General features: G+C 41.0%; 1 pseudogene; it reads left to right on the top strand.

The window, feature by feature from the left end:
* Positions 1-7,026: 7,026 nt before the first annotated feature.
* LOC107288128 lies at positions 7,027-7,584 on the top strand (annotated as a pseudogene).
* Positions 7,585-15,109: the final 7,525 nt, after the last annotated feature.

Genomic DNA, 15,109 nt, shown 5'->3' with positions numbered 1-15,109 from the left:
TCCAACAGGAAGTTAAGTGGCTACTGCTGGGTGGGGGAAGGATTGAGGGATTGTGCAAGTGGCTGAGAAACTGTCATGGAATATTTAAAGTTAGCATTATGGGACCAACGCAGCAACCCAGCAGACGTGAAACACATCAGCCCAGCAGCAGTAAAGCAGCCCCAACTTTCACAAAGTCATTGATCCCAAATTTTGCACACATTGTGTAAGTTAGCCCCCTTGAGATACCATGGTTCAAAAATGAGAGTTTTAGTAGTATATAGATTGTGACAGTTTATTGGCACAGTGACATGATTTTTTTTCTTTGTCATACTTCCTTCACTTTTTGTTTAAAGCACTTTTTATGTGTTGGGTTTTTTTTTTCCTTCTTCGATAACGTATGGTCTCCAACACTTATGTTTTTTTCCTTTTTTTTTCTTTGTTAGGAAGAAAAGATTAAAAAGAAAATTAAAAAATGATGGTGATGGGGGAATTCCTGGCCAAATCTTCCTTTTGTCATGCTTTCATATTTTCTTCTCTCTTACTACTCAAAACCGTAAGGTAGAATAGTTTAATAAATACACCAAATGTAGAGAGATAGGATTTAAACCAATACTATGGCAACACACGCATTTTAAAGACATGGCAGCAATTTTAATGTAACGAGCAAGAATTGCAATTAGAAACATGTAAAAAATGCTTGCCTTTAGAATTTCACTGTTTCGGGCAATAATTATATTACAAAAATGTTTAGAAATATACATGTAAAAGTTTTGGGAAGGAATCAGCAGGCAACACCAGCTGTTCCAAGAAGAATGTTGGCATCAGCGGAATGCACATGGACCAAGATTAGAAAGTTTGAATCAGCAACTAGAAATACTAACCTGCCAGCATTTTTACCGTATTTCATACACAAAAATGCACATTGCATGGAAGTAACTTTCAGGACTTCAATCTGAAAGCAATTCCCTTAGGAAGAAAAGGAAAGAGGGGCTCTCCTTTTCATGGATGAAAGACTTAGCAGTAAACAACCCATTCACGGACCTTCATGACACACAGCCATGACACTTCTTATAACTTACCGCCAAGCCGGTTCCTTCCAGATGTATTGAGGTTATAACTGCAAGAATTCGCCACCAAAGATCCTGCTGGTTGGAAGACTGGGAGCTTCCCTCCCAATAACACTCTACCTGCTGTATTCTACAAGAATCTGTTTTTGGTTCGTGTAAAAAAAAAACTATCCTGGAGAAAAAACAGGGAAGGTAAGGCCTGAAGGGTGGAATGGGACAACTTACTTGGCCAACTCACCACAGCCAATTCGCCATGACCAACTCGCTATAGCCAACTTGCCAGGGGACAGCTCGTCATGACCAACTTGCCACAAGACAACTCGCCACAGGACAATTCAACAATTCAATTACTTAATATAATTTAAAAATTATTTTATTTTTTGTCATTCATGTTTCGTTCTATCGCTCCTTTGGCATCCTTTCTTTAATGATTCTATTCCACCATTTCTTTGATATTGGTGTAACTCTTGTCCTGTGGCATGTAGTCCTGTGGCGAGCTGGCCTGGGGGAGTGGGCCAAGTTGAGGTAGCCGTAGAGGGTTGAGTCAGAGATCATGTAATCCAAACCCAATCAAGCCTGCAATCCACTACTAATGCAGGTGCCTCTTTTGGAGAAGGAGGTCACCACTTCCCAAAGAAAGAAACCCATCCTTACAGCAACATTAGGAAATGTTTCCTGATGTTAAACAAAAAAAATGACTTCGTTGTAATTTAAACTATTGCTTCTTGTCATGCCTTAAAAAAAACTCTATTCAATTTTACTTCCTCTTCTACACGACAGCCTTTAGTTATTGTCTACTGAAGGTTCCTTTTCTCCATGCTAACCATATCATATGACTCCCACGGTTTCTTTTAAGTTTCTCCTTCCAGGGATTTTATAATTTTGATTGTTCTCTAAATCATGCTTCTGTTCATCAATGTCTTTCCAAAATCTAGTTGTCCATACTGGATGCAATGTGGTCTGACCAGTGAAGAACAGAGAGCAACATTGAACTTCAAGAAACACTGTGTTTGATGCTATACTTCTGCTGATGTAGCTTCATTTGCTGCTTGGTTGGTTTTGCAGAATCACCTTAGTATTTATATCTACTTGTGACCCACCAAAATACCCAGATGCTTATTACTTATTGCTATTGCCCAGCATAGTTCCAAATTATCACATCACAGGAAGTGTTTTATGGAAGTTTGTATTACGTCATAAACTATTTTATGGTAATTTTTTGTTACAAAATGTTTTATAAAATTTGCCATGTTTTGATTTGACAGGAGTCATGGGTTCTGGATTTAGGATGCATTCTGTAAGTTAATATATCGGAGATACCTTGGTTCAAAAATTGTTGTCCTATGATGCACCATTTCACCCAATTAAAGGTTACAAGAACTAGAATTTAGTAGTATATAATTTATACACCATTCAAAGGAGACAATAAAATAGCTAAGAAGAAAACAAAAAGGACCAGCAGCACCATATGGGGAAGGGAAAGACATACTTAAGTTATAACAGTCCTATATAATTGCAGCCTGCTCTATATGTAGAAGCAAAATTTTATCTAGATTCGATGATGCACTAACTCTGAAATCAGGCTAACGCATTTACAAATCATAGTCTTGCTGGAATTAAGCCCTCTTCACACAATTCTGATTGCATATCCTGTTCAGCCCATGGTGGAGCTCTACAGCATTTTAAAGAAACCTCAGCCCATGTCAGAGGGAACCTCCTTCAATGGCCTCATACAGATATTTAAGGGTTAAGTCCTGTGGCCCCCTGCACCAGGGTGCTTGAAGACTGGACTTCTTCCAACTCCATCCCATGTGATGGAAAACCACATAGCAGAAGAACCACCGCAAAGCAGCATCCTGCATTGTCATCACTGCAGAGATGTCCAGCAGGGCTGAACTCTCCAGTCCCAGATCTGCAACAGGCCATCTGCTACTACAACCAATGCAATCTCTTTTGCATACACCTGCCTAAATGCCAAATGAACTGAAGTCCGAAACAGATTTGTTCAACCCAACCCTATTTGACCTTCAGCCACTGTCTCAAACTTGTTAAAAATGAATGCAGAACATTGTATTTAGTTAGTTAATTTAGATAGCTAACCTGTCAATGTACCACATAAGGCAGCACACTATTAAAACAACTTTTAAGACTATTTAAAAAACTATCAAAATATAGTGAGGCAAGCAGCAAATTATGCCATTAAGCAATTCAGCAATGAAAGGTAAACAATCTATGGGGACTTCAGAAGGCCACTGATCCAGTGTCTGTGGAAACCAGGTCTTCAAAGGCTTACAGGTAGGATTGGGGCCATCTGGATCTCAGGCGTAATACTATTCCGTAGGATAGACACAAGGACAAAGATTTAGAGGTAACATCCCATCATTTTTTTCCATTGGTCTTCCATCAGAAACTGTCATGGAATGCTACCTTTACAGCTTATAATGTCTAATATTTTTTTAAAAAGTACAAAAAGTGTTTTTCAGTGTTTTGGTTTCTTGCCATTGTGTGGAATCTGTTTCTGAGACTGCATGTTAGTTACCTAGGCAACCACAGATAAGTAAGAACTGAAGAGGCCGTGCTGTCTAAAGAAGTCAATGCCATTGACAGGCACGGGAGATGACACAACTACAAAAACTGACAGAATCTTTTCATTATATATATTTTTTCCAAACACAAGACTGATTTGTACCCACTGCCAATAGAAGAGTTTCTTTGACTTCTGCTCCTATAATGTATATTTAACATTTAACATGTACAAATTCTGGATTTGTACAGAAGGCAAATGAAAAAGTAGTAGTTGTGATAAACCAGTATTAACTTATGCATAATATACAGTAATTTCACACTCAACTATATTTACCTGCTCCCAATGGCCAATCCTGTCTGTTACGTCTGCAGCTAGGGTGGGCAGTTATTGTTTTTATTGTTTGTTATGTTGGGTTTTTATTTTTGTAAGCTACCCAGAGTTATTCATAGATGAATGAATGAATGAATGAAGCTACATCTTTTATGTATATTGAATCTTAAGTGTACATTGTGTGCATTGATGGAGCAATTATAAAAGGAACAATACAAGGAGAGAGAGAAAAGAAAAAAAACAAGGTTGAACAGTGGCAAAGTTAAATCTAAGCATACAGTCCACTTTTATAGCATTTGTAACACCATTTTTCCCCGATAGCTTCAGAGACAAATTTTGCCATCTTATAGGTGATGTCTGGGCTTAAATCTAATAGAAGGAGTACATAAAAGGTGCTTGGTCTGCCTACACATTTGCCTAGAAGAGGTGGTATGAATAAACATCAGGAGTCCCCGTAGAAAGAGTAGTACAATAGCACACATACCACTGACTTAACAGATTCAGAAAGGCATGGATAGGCTAAAGAATGACTCAGTGTTGAATGGATGTAGACTGAATACAGAAATGAGTATTCGCTTAGGAATATTCATAAGTAACCAATGTGAAAGAAATTCACTGAGATGGTTTAGCTATGTAGAGAGAACAAATGATGATCCAATTGCAAAACAGAAATAAGAAGAGTGTATAATCAGACTGAGGGGAAGGGAAAGAAAAAATTGTGTTTCAGTAGAGTTGGTGAGAACCTGAAAAAGAGTACACAAGAAGTTTAAACAACAAAAGATGCTGATACTCTAGAAAGAGTGCAGAGAACAGCAACAAAGATGATTAGGGGATAAAACATACAAAGGACAGTTGCAGGAACTAAGTATGTCTAGTCTAGTGAAAAGAAGAATTAGGGGTGACATGATAGCACTGTTCCAATATTTAAGGGGCTACCACAAAGAAGAGGGAGTCAAGCTATTCTCCAAAGCACCTGAAAGTAGGATAAGAAGCAATGGATGGAAACTAATCAAGAAGAGAGCCAACCTAGAACTAAGGAGAAATTTCCTAATAGTGAGAACAATTAACCAGTGGAACAGCTTGCCTCCAGAAATTGTGGGTCCTCCATCACTAGAGGTTTTTGAGACTGGGCAGCCATTTGTCTGAAATGGGGTATAGGGCAGTGGTGGTGAACCTATGGCATGCGTGCCAGAGGCGGCACTCAGAGCCCTCTCTGAGGGCACGCATGCCATCACCCCAGCCCTGCCTCTCCCCTTCATAACAGCCCCCCAGAAGAGAGTCGACCCCCGGCGCTTCCCGCGCGGAACAGCACAGCCAAGCACATGGCAGCCAGGACAAGACTCTGGCCTTGCACTCCGTTGTGCGCAGATGATGCTATTGGACACAGGCGGAGGGCATGGCCACCATGGTGCTGCAGGGCCACCTGGGCAATCTGCGGCAGGCCGTGGAGGTGGTGGGTGGCCCTGCGGGTGGTTGGAATGGCGGCAGAAGGGGTGGAGCAGGCGGGCGGGCGGAGCAGGGGCAGGGGCAGGGCGGGTTTGGGGCACTCGGTCTCTAAAAGGTTCACCATCATTGGTATAGGGTCTCCTGCTTGAGCAGAGGGTTGGACTAGAAGACCTCTGAGGTTCTTTCAACTCTATTATTGTGTTTTTAAAAAGGCAATGTATAAAGTACAGGATGGAAGTAAGGGCATTTGGTAAGGATAGAAAAGCAAGGAGCCTTTTTCTTTTTTTCTCTCATACCCTTGATTTCTTTGGCTTATTATTTTTAGTGACTTTTCTGCACTCTGTTGCTTATCCGAAAAGAGAATAGTGTGATAATAATATAGGACAACTTAAGGAAAGCAACCTGGCTTTGTTTCTTCTTACCACAACTATCCCCCGTAGTGGAAAAACCACCATCTGTTGCTCTCTTCGATGTGTATGGAGGCAGACCTTGGCAAATACACATGGCTGAAAGGTGGGTTGAACTGTCTACTCACCAAGCTGTCTAACAGGCTGTTCAGCTACTGTTGAACACAAGCTTAACACTAGGAAAAGTTCTGTGTTCAGAAATATACCAGCTGATAGGTCACAGGCCCAGAGGGGGCATGGAGGTATCTTCCATGCACTGGAAGAATTGCCTCCTACATGTCCAGGACTGTGGTGGTCAGCCAAGCTATTTTTCAGGTGTGGCTGTACTGCTCTTTCAAAATTAGGGTGGGCCTATTTTCAGAAATACCCCAACTGACAGCTCACAGTTGCCCAGGAGAGTTTCTGAAGGGTGCTGCGGCGCTCCCACCTCTGCTCCTAGTCCATTGTAGCCAATCAACTGGGCTCACAGATGTAGCAGGACACAATAAGTAGCCATGGCTGGAAGTATCAGGAAATTGCCTTGGAGTAGGCAGGGTAGTGGAGGAATGGGTCAAATGGCATTGCCCTCAAGCAGAGTAATAAAAATGGAAGAAATCCATGAAGTGGGGAAACTGCAATGCACAAAATTGGTAAACACTAGAAGCACCTGGCTCTCTTTTTGGATTTAAATCAAAAAGATTTGGTGCAGCAACCTTAGTTTTTTAATCACAAATCTAGCTCTGTTTCAAAAGAATGCTAAATCCTTATTTAAGAGCAGGTCTACTGCTCTTTCCAAAGACTGCATCCCAGGGGTGCCCACAAGAGAGATCAATGACATCAAAACAGTGGCCATGACCAAGGCATTTGAAGCCCCACCCTTTTTTGCAGTTAGGTAGCATATGTAAAAAGACGAGTCCTTGAAACCAAGCAAGATCTAAGAAGACCTACAGTTTCCCCTTCTGCGAATTGCACTTCATGCGTGGTCTAAGAACAAATACTCAGGTACCTGTTTGGTTGATGTGATTTTTCTTCTCCATTAAGTGCAAGATGTTGGAAGCTCAGCAGTGACATCACAATAAGGCATCAAAGTAAAGTTCTTCACTAGAATATTGTGATGTATTTCCTGTATCTCATTCTACATGCTAGTTTTAAATGGATTTGTCTTCTGTTCTTTATCTTGAGCTATCTACTTAATAATCTCTATGAAGCTACTATAAAGTAGTGCCTGAAGACAGCACTCTCAGTCTGGGAAAAGAAAGAATTCAGAACAACAATAACAAAAAATGAGATGCGTTCCCGTATTATACGACAGCTGACCAGGGTGGCAAAAATATATGCTTTTGGTGGTCGCAAACTTTTAATAGTCAACACAATTAGCTCTGGACTCTTACTAGGAGTTGCAGATATAATACAGCAGTCTTTGGAGCAAAGGAAAAAGCAAAAACAGTGGGATATTGATCGTACATTTCGCATGTTAGTCACTGGATGTAGCACGGGACCACTCCTGCATTACTGGTATTTATGGATAGACAAAATAAGCCCAAGAAAAGGAGTTCAACAACTTCAGGTTGTCATCACAAAGGTAGCAATCGACCAGACCTTTGCTCCATTTTTCGGAGGTTGGTATTTCATAATCATGGCACTGCTTCAAGGCCGTAGTTTGGCAGATGGCATTGATGAATTTAGAGATAAATTCTGGGACTATTATTTGGCAGAGCTAGCTGTTTGGCCAGCAGCTCAAACGTTTAATTTTCTATATCTCCCCTCAAAATACCGAGTGTTGTTTGTGAATGTAATGACATTGGGATGGAATGTCTACCTTTCGTATCTGAAACATCGAAGTTGAGGACCGGAAAGGCTTGGAAGCAAAAGAGCCAAAGAGGAAACTGCTTTCTTAAAGACGATTGCACTAGCTAAAAATATACTACATTCAGATTTGAAGCATTCTCAATGGAATTGTATTCTTTTGTTCCTTGTAGTCTTGTAAAGGTTAAACTGGATAATGTTTTATGCTGGTTGTCCTGAATAAACTTTTTTTTTAATGGTTGAGGAGTTGTTACACATTATTACATTCAATTTATTTAAAGTACATGTACATCATTTTCCAATGATAAGTTGTCTCTAAAAATCCTTAAAAGTGATACAATTTAATACAGCTCTGATGCAAACAAATTTGGTCTGTTTGCAGATTGATCTCCACTTGACTTGGAAACATTTCATCTGAATATATTATGTGTTTTCCAGTTTTTTGTTCGCTCACAGTTCTATTGCTAGCTCTGGGATTTTCCTATCATTAGGTGATGTGAAACAAAAATAAAATAAAATCATGATATCAAAAGACAATTGTACAATTATTTAATTTATTATACTGATTTTACGTAGTTCTGCCTTAGATCATCTCAGTCTATTGTTGCTTAGCATTTTGTTCTGTGTTACGTACGAAGGCCTCACAGCAGTTTGCCTTGTTCTCTGCTTCTGTTCAATAGTAATTGCCCAAGAGAAATTATTGCTTGATTACTCTAACAATCTGAAGTTTTAGTTACATTTGGAATGGCATGTGTAGATTTGTAAAATACAAATATTGCACATATTTTAAACACAATACTGCAATACACCACAAAAAGTCAACTGAGAGGGCGGAGGAAAAAGTTGAATATATGTAATCAACATGTAGAAGTAACTTTCATTGGATTACCAACTTCCACTTGGTTGCCAGGAAAGGGGACCTGATTCTCTCAAGATTGTTACAAGATGGCGGAGACATGAAAATGGTTATTTCAGCGCATAACTCTAAATAGTATGAACCACAGATATCATTACCAATGTTGGCACCGACTATGCATCTGTATAATATTGACATAGCAACCCACATCTTATCTCAAACTGCCTTTGCCTAAGGCCAGTCCTTCTGCATGCAGTAGCACTCAGCAGCAAAAGTATAGTTTCCCAGACTGTAACAACTAACTGCTGGGAATATATGGTTTATTGATGTTAAGCTTGTCTTGTTATTAAGTAGCTGATTTAGATAATTTCTGCCCAATCAGTAGGAATCCCCAAAATACCTGTAACAGATTTAACAGCTATCCAAACATCGATATGAGATTATAATAGAAACGGTAGCGAAAATCCAATGATTAAGACATATTCTCTTATGCTATGGTTAAAAAGACACTGCTATGCAAACTTTGTAACTGAAAGAACTGTTAGTCTTGAAGTAAAGTTCTTATTTAAAACATCAATCCTATATATGCCGGTTTCAATTAGTTTAATATGGTATGGTCGTAGTAAACGGAAAGATATACCTGTTTCTAGCGTTGTGTCACCTTTTTCATATTTTAGGTTATTGCTTATCTTTACCCTCTGAATAAATGGCTTTTCCCTTCTTTGTCTTCTATAATAAATCAGATATATAAGGCAGTGAAGTAGTGACTTTGATCACATATTGCCCTAAGTTATAATATGGCTTCAGTGGTGGGATTCAAATATGTGAACAACCGGTTCTTTGTGTGGTTGCCACTTCCGGAAGTCCATTCTGGGCCTAGGCAACAAAAAATTAGCTACTGGTTCTGCTGAAGTGGTGCGAACTGGCTGAATCCCACCACTGCATGGCTTGTTTCCAGCTTAGTCAATATGCTGTCTGGACCAAGCCAATGTGATCTGTGAAGCATGGTTTATGACCTAGAACACTGTGCAAATTCAATTAAGAATTTATTTATTCAATAAACTGTCATTAAACCATAATTACCAAAGCATGAACCTGTTTTGAGGACTTGTTGCGCAGGAATCTAAAATCTATCCTAAATCTCTCTGATCCAAATTCAACACTCTAGAGCAGTGGTGGCGAACCTATGGCACGCGCGCCAGAGGCGACACTCAGAGTCTTCTCTGTGGGCATGCATGCACGCCGTCGCCCCAGCCCCACCTCCCCCTGCAGCCCCCTCCTCACCAGCAGCCCCCCAGAGAGTCGCCCCCAGGCATATCCTGTGTGGAGCAGCACAGACAAGGACATGGCAGCCGGGCAGCAGGGACAAGACTGCCTTCGCGCCCTATCATGTGCAATTGATGCTGTGGGGCGTGAGTGGAGGGCGTGGCCGCCATGGCGCTGCAGGGCCACCTGGGCGATCTGCAGTGGGCTGTGGAGGCGGGGGTGGCCCTGCGGGCAGGTGGGGTGGGGTGACAGGCAGGGCAGGAGGGCAGAGTGAGGGCTGGACAGGGGCGGTTTTTGGGCACTCGGTTTCTAAAAGGTTGCCATCACTGCTCTAGAGTAGACTAAAAACTCTTCTGCAAAGAGACGTTTTGCCATTCCTTCCACAATTCAGCAAGAATCTTGCTATGCCTCTGCTGGGCTTCTCTTTTCAGCAGGAAGAGATGGATTCACAGCTGCCTAGGAGTCAGACAACATACAGAATAGGGGCATTTAGGGATAACAATACTGGAAGTGTGTGTGTTGGGGGAGGCGGATTTCAGCAGTGTTGAAGCCAATCAGCCCACTCTGGCTAAGGCAGCTCCAGTAGCCTCCAGAACTCCCTGTCTGAACTCAATGGTAGCATCTCAAACCTTGACGTTCAAGCAAAGGTCTGCTTGAAATATAGAACAGCAAGACTGTCTGCCCAAAAGCAGGCCAGCAGAAGTCCAGGTAGTAACATGCCTCAGCTATGCAGTTGAGAAGCTCATCTTTAGATTTTCATTCCACATTTGTTAATTTTTTAAAATAACTCATAGTGAAGAATATACCAAATATTCTTCCTCTTTCTACTTTCTCTGAAGGTGGGTTGGACTGAGTGAGTGACTGGACCCAGCTGGCTTTGTGTCTAGGACGGAATAGATCTCACCATCTCCTGATTTCTAGCCTGGTGCCTTAACCACTAGAGCAAACTGGCTCTCACTTTGGAGAAGCTTTGTCCCTGTATGTCTCCCATTGAACCTGTTCAACTCCAAAGTTATACAATAGATCTAAAAAATCAGTAAAATCCCTTGGGAAGCACAAAGGGTAATAGAGCAGGTTGTATAAATTCATAGGTGACTACTCAAAAAGTATCAGTTATGGGAGATTAATTATCTCTTTTCCACTATGGTCTACATGGGTGAGCAGCAAGCTTCATACCTGGAGCAAGGCCACGTCTCATAACATGATCAAAGAGCAGTTGGCCTAAGGATCTATGCCCCCCCCCCCCAAAAAAAAAGATTCAGTCTGTACTACTGGAGAGAATTAGCAGGTTGTGCCCATGTAGCTGTCTGGTACATCCATTCTACTGGTATGGAATATCTCAGAGGACGATTGCTGTGTGGAGTAAGCATGGACGCTGGAATAAGGAAAGGCATCTCTTTTCTTTCAACATGGCATGAAGCTAATGTTATAGAAGCTGGATTGGCCCAGGAGACTCTTGAGGACTTCAGCAAAACTCAAAAGCATTGGAATTAAGATTTCTGTAAGTTGAGTTAAGTAAGACACAAGTACATCACAAGAGGTCCTCTTATTATTGAGATGATTGTTGAATCTCCAGGTCAAGAAATATTTCCAAGTTGAGCGCTGGTTCTTGATATCCAAGGAAGTCTGAATAAACATGAAAGATATAAATGGTGGATCAGGCTGAGCTATGGTATGGAATTTTGCAAAGAAAGCCTTGCAGTGACCAACATGAGCTCTTTTTTCCCTGTTTTCTCCAAAAGATTTTAAGGCAGCCTGAAGAACACTGCACTACTTATTTTCAAAAGGAGAACACCAGGCACACCTAGTGTGGCTGTGTTTGAAGGAAGATTTACGTCATGTGTGAGAAGAGAAAGGAAGGCTTTGCAGCTGAGGGAGCCAAGTAGCCTCAGCTCAACAAGAAATTGATGGTAAAGGAGGAGCAGGCTTGGGCTTCACCAAACCAGCAGCAAAGCAGAAATGAGCAGCAGAGCCCAGTAGCAACACCGAGAAGCTCCAGCCAGTAGTTGGTGTAAAGTACCTTTTTTTTTCTTACTCCAGAATAGACTTGAGAAACTGCAAAATTCAATGCTTCAACAGCAATTCAGAATAGCGGCTGTCGGCAACAGAAGACAATTTGAAGATGGCTACATGGTGACCAAGACTTTGGTGTAAGCTCAAGCAACAAGAAAACAGATTGTTGTAGACCAGGGGTTCTCAACCTTGGCAACTTTAAGACTTGTGGACTTCAACTCCCAGAATTCCTCAGCCAGCAAAGCTGGCTGAGGAATTCTGGGAGTTGAAGTCCACAAGTCTTAAAGTTGTCAAGGTTGAGAACCCCTGTTGTAGACTGTTTAGAATAAGTGTAGGATAACATAGCATAGGCTTAGTAACAGGTGTTCAGGTAGAACAGGGGTCTTCAAACTTGGCCCTTTTATGACTTGTGGACTTCAACTCCCAGAATTCCTCAGCCAGCGTGCCTGGCTGAGGAATTCTGGGAGTTGATGTCCACAAGTCATAAAAGGGCCAAGTTTGAAGACCCCCGAGATAGAAGGTAGGAAATAAGTTTGTTAAATTTTATATAATAAACATCTCCCTGGAAACATAGGGAAGATTTAAAAAACAATGTTTGCTGCTACCCTATTACCATTCCCCCAAACAATCCACACCCAGGGATGAATAGGATGGGGCTCATCCACAAATTCTGAGACTTGAGGGGGGGAAATGACACTGTGAAAGAGGCCAAGCTAGGCTGAAACTCAGATCTGAATTCTCCCTTGAAGCAGCATTTGGGAGGAGAAACAAGTCCTAAGGACAAGAAAACAATACAATTATAATTGTAAAAGAGGCTGACCATCTCAAAGCAGAGTAGGCTGGCAGAGGCTGAAAACGCATGGTGTGAAAACGCAGCCTGTACGCAAACTGTCCACCTTTTGAGCACTCCAGAGAATGTGAATGGCTTGATGCTGAGATAATCAACAGTCCATCTAAAAGACTGGGATGGATTGGAAAAGAGAGTGGCACCATTCAGAACAGGGTGGGCATGAATGACTCAGTGATTTTGAGGAAGCTGGAGGGAAAGATATACGCTTTGATTGGGTTGGAGGGCAGTCCAAAGTAGATCTTAAGGGAAAGCTCTGATATTTCCATTTCTGAGATTCATCCTGGAAGGGAGGCCAGAAAAGATTGGACAGTATGAAGAATCCATCAATTGTAGTATTGGAGCTGAAAAAAGGCTAATACGGGGAGGAGGTTGAGGTTGCAAGAACCAGAACGAGGAAGGAAACTCAATCCCTCTTTTCATTTGCTTTTTGTCTACGAATAAAGGGGGGGAGGAGCTTTGATTCCTTAATGGGCAATTTTCTCAGTGCTGACAATGGCAAAGACCTCAGAATCTACTACAGGGAGTAGAGAGCCCAACCAATTTCTTCTAAGCAATTTCTGGCTTACGGTAGATGACTTGGGTAAGTAGCAACAGCAGATTTGGAGTCTCTCATCCTTAAAATTTACTCTCTGAGTAAATTTTGCAGATTACAATGATCACAACAAGCTGGTTTAGTAAATGCCTGGCAGTACTTACATACATCATGGCATTCACCAAGGCACAGTTTATGCCCATCCAAGCAGAAGCTTGCTCCCGCAACGCTGGCATTTGTGAAAGGTTATAAGGCTATAGATGAGATCCTGTGATGAAAAGAGAAAGAATCTGGGCAAATTACTCTGGAATAAATAACTCTGAAAAAAACCAGGAGAAAAAGAATGAGAGTTATGGCACCAGCTGCCAATGCCACCATGGCAGATAAAAACAAACTGAAGTGGTTCAGCAGATGCCAGTCCTGACTGCATGGTATTGGAAGGAAACGGGGAGCGAGAGTGTCCAGAAATAAGTCTGGACTATTTAGAAGGAATTGGACAGGAATCAGAGACCATGATAAAAGAACAAGCCAGCCATATTGTAGTAGTCTGATGTGTTTTTTCATTAATGCTGAAAGCCATCAGATCAATTTGGTGTAGTGGTTAAGATGCTGGCTTAGAAACCAGAAGAGACGAGTTCTAGTTTAGGCATGAGTGTTGTCTGGGTGACACTGGGCCACTGTCTCTCAGCCCAACCTACCTCTCAGGATTGTTGTGGGGAAAATAGGATGAGGGAGGAGTCTTACGTATGTTTGCTGCCTTGAGTTATTCATTTAAAAAAGATGAAGGCAAGATATTAAATAAACAAACATCTTTAAATGGATATTGTAATAAAAGTATTAGGAAAGCTTGTCCATTTTTTTTTAAAAAAAATGTATAAATATTTTAAAAGTCCTATTTTGAGCCAGGATTTCCATCTATCCCTTCCAACATGAAAGTTGGTAGAGAGCGCTGCAAACTTTCTTTTTTAAAGTCAACTGTGTGAAGCTTCAAAACTGTGATGAATTTTTAATAGTTGACACTACATCTCCAGCAGAAGTGCCTAATTCCAAATCCCACACCTCTGTAAGTCAGGCTTATGTGCTATGAATTCACAATTGGCTTCTCCCTCATATGTTGATAACATACTTGAAAGCACAATATCTGTAGAGGCTTCATTCTATATACACTTTCTGTTTCCCTGTGTTCAATTTTGACTAAGTTTGTGAAAGAACTACAGTGCCCTCTGGTGGTATATTTAAACATGAGTGAGGGAATTGTTTAGAATTCTGCGAACAGAAAAAATATCACACTAGTAGGTAAGTTAGCATTTATTTCTGACTATTTTAAAATAAAAGCCAATAGTTATTTAACAAATTACTAATCAATAAAATGGGTAATATATATACAAAATACATACCAAGCAACTAGAACAACTCTAAGCAGTCAGAAACATTTAAATTACCACCAGTGCTTTCATCTTTGATATTACTTAGTATTGGAGGCATGGTAATTTCTGATAAATGGGTTTTTATTGAAATGAATTGTGGATTCTGGACAAAAACATCTTTCCTCTCTACAGTTAAATCACATAAAGAGTTTTAGAACAAAAGTCTAATGTGTTCAGAGAGAGGAATTCACCTCCTGGAGCAGACCCGGGGAGCCTTCTCAACAGTGATACCGATTGCAGGAGCTGTACCAGGTTTTGTGAATCTTGTCCAATATTCCAAGAAAAGCTCAGAATAGCCCAGTTTAAGAGGACTAAGCAATCTCTGTTAAAAGGGGAACCAGACACCTGTGACCTGCTCCAATTTACAAGGGTAGTTTACCACTTAAACCTTCAAAGAGTTTAGCAAGAAACAGATAGCCAACATTTTGAGAAGCAAGCCAAGATCCATCAGCAAGTTTGTGTAACCATTACTAATTATAACAGAATGTACTTTGATCCAGTTACTAGTTACAACTTGGGGGTGAGGGTGACAAACTTATAGTTGGTCAGTCCAAATCAGTGGTTCTCAACCTTTTTAATGCCGCGACCCCCAACCGGTCGTAAGTCGAGGACTAAACCGGT

This window comes from Protobothrops mucrosquamatus, unplaced genomic scaffold (assembly GCF_001527695.2).
Source record: "Protobothrops mucrosquamatus isolate PMUCROS unplaced genomic scaffold, P.Mucros_1.0 scaffold484, whole genome shotgun sequence".
Lineage (NCBI taxonomy): Eukaryota > Metazoa > Chordata > Lepidosauria > Squamata > Viperidae > Protobothrops > Protobothrops mucrosquamatus.
Note: the sequence above shows the minus strand (reverse complement) of the source record. Positions and strands in the feature narration are given on the sequence as shown.